Raw genomic sequence first — 2436 nt, 5'->3', positions numbered from 1 at the left:
GCCTTTGATGTTCGGCCTTCACTCACTGGCAGTTCGGACATTTTGCCAAAAAGTCCGCCACATTCGTTTTCATGTTGTTCCACCAATAAACTTCCTTGAGATCATAATACATTTTCATAGAACCCGGGTGCACTGAATACCTGGAAATGTGAGCTTCTGCCATGATCCTTCCCTGAAGATCGTCAATATCTGAAATGCATAGGCGGCCTTGGTACCGTAGGGAACCATCATCTAGGCCAAAGGAAAAAATTGTGGTCTTGTGTTTATGAATCCCCTCTTTCAGTTGTGCTAACAATGGATCGTTGAATTGTTTCCCTTTCACCTCCACCACGAGCGACGATTCAGCCCTATTCTGTACAATTATCCCTCCTTCACTAGAGTCCGCAAGGCGAACTCCTAAACTATCCAACTGATGAACTTCCGGGGCCAACGACCTCAGGTACGCCTTCAAATGAGCCAAACTCCCTATAGATGTTCGACTAAGAGCATCTGCCACAACGTTAGCCCTTCCCGGGTGATAGAGAATATCAATGTCATAGTCCTTGAGTAACTCCAGCCATCTTCTCTGCCTCAGATTCAACTCCTTCTGCTTGAAAATATATTGAAGGCTCTTGTGGTCCGTGAACACATGCACATGGACCCCATATAGATAATGTCGCCAAATCTTTAGCGCAAACACCACTGCTGCAAGCTCTAAGTCATGGGTTGGATAGTTCTTCTCATGATTCTTGAGTTTCCTAGAAGCGTAGGCTATAACCTTGCCATGTTGCATTAACACACACCCGAGCCCGATCCTTGAAGCATCGTAATATACCACAAACCCCTCTGCACCCTCTGGCAGGGTTAACATCGGTGATGTAGTCAATCTTGACTTCAATTCTTGGAAACTCCTTTCACAAGCATTGGACCATTGGAATTTGACTGCTTTCTGCGTCAATTTAGTCAATGGAGAGGCAAGAGTAGAAAACCCCTCCACAAATCTTCTGTAGTACCCAGCCAAACCTAAGAAACTACAAATCTCTGTTGGAGTGGTAGGTCTAGGACAATTCTTTACTGCTGCAATCTTTTGAGGATCAACCATAATCCCTTCCCTGGAGACGACTTGACCCAAGAACGCGACATATTCAAGCTAAAATTCACATTTCGAAAATTTTGCATACAGTTGATGTTGCTAAAGAGTCTGCAAAACTGCCCTGAGATGGTCAGCATGATCCTCCCGACTTCGGGAATACACAAGAATATCGTCAATGAATACTATAACAAATGAGTCTAGAAATGGCTTAAAGACTCGATTCATAAGATCCATGAAAGCTACTAGGGCATTTGTTAATCCAAAAGACATCACCAGAAATTCAAAGTGCCCATAACGAGTCCTTAAAGCTGTTTTCGAAATATCCTGCTCCCTTATCTTCAATTGATGATACCTGGACCTTAAGTCGATTTTTGAGAAACACGTAGCACCTTGCAATTGGTCAAACAAGTTGTTTATTCTCTATAGAGGATATTTGTTTTTGATTGTGACCTTGTTGAGTTGCCGGTAGTCAATACACATCCGCAGTGACCCATCTTTCTTTCTTACAAACAAGACCGGTACGCCCCACGGTGACACACTCGGCCAGATGAATCCCTTTTCTAACAAAACCTTCAATTGTTCCTTTAGCTCTTTCAATTCTGCCGGTGCCATTCTGTAAGGTGGAATTGATATAGGCTGCGTGCCTGGCATTACATCGATCCCAAAATCAATTTCAATGTCTGGTACAATCCCAAGGACCTCGTCTGGAAAGACATCCGATAATTCAGTCACAACTGACACGGACCCAAGGCTAGGCGCCTCGGTATTGGTGTCCGTAACCCGAACTAAATGATAGATACACCCTTTCCTGATCATTTTTGCGGCCTTAAGGTAAGAAATAAACCGTCCTTTAGGCACTACATTATCTCCCTTCCATTCAACAATGGGCTCATTGGGAAATTCAAGCCTCATAGTTCTAGTCCGACAATCAAGCTTGGCAAAACATGAATAAAGCCAATCCATCCCCATTATTACGTCAAAATCAACCATCCCCAATTCAATAAGATCGGCCATGGTATCCTACCACGCACCGTGACAATACAACTTCTATAAACTCGAGTAGCCAAAATTGACTCACCAACCAGGGTAGATACTGAGAATGGTTCATGAAGTTGTTCTGGTTATATCCCGAATTCCATAGCAACAAAAGGGGTAACATAGGACAAGGTGGAACCAGGGTCAATAGGTGCATACACATCATGAGATTGGACAGTCAGAATACCTATAACAACATCTGGAGAAGCCTCTTCAGTCTAGCAACCACTCATAGCATAGAACCTGCTGGGTCCTCCTAAATTCTGTGCAATACCACCAGCTGTACCACGCCCTGCGGGTGCTGGGGTACCTCGAGCTGGAAAGGGGGT

Source organism: Nicotiana attenuata, unplaced genomic scaffold (assembly GCF_001879085.1).
Source record: "Nicotiana attenuata strain UT unplaced genomic scaffold, NIATTr2, whole genome shotgun sequence".
In the NCBI taxonomy this organism is placed as follows: Eukaryota; Viridiplantae; Streptophyta; class Magnoliopsida; order Solanales; family Solanaceae; genus Nicotiana; species Nicotiana attenuata.
Note: the sequence above shows the minus strand (reverse complement) of the source record.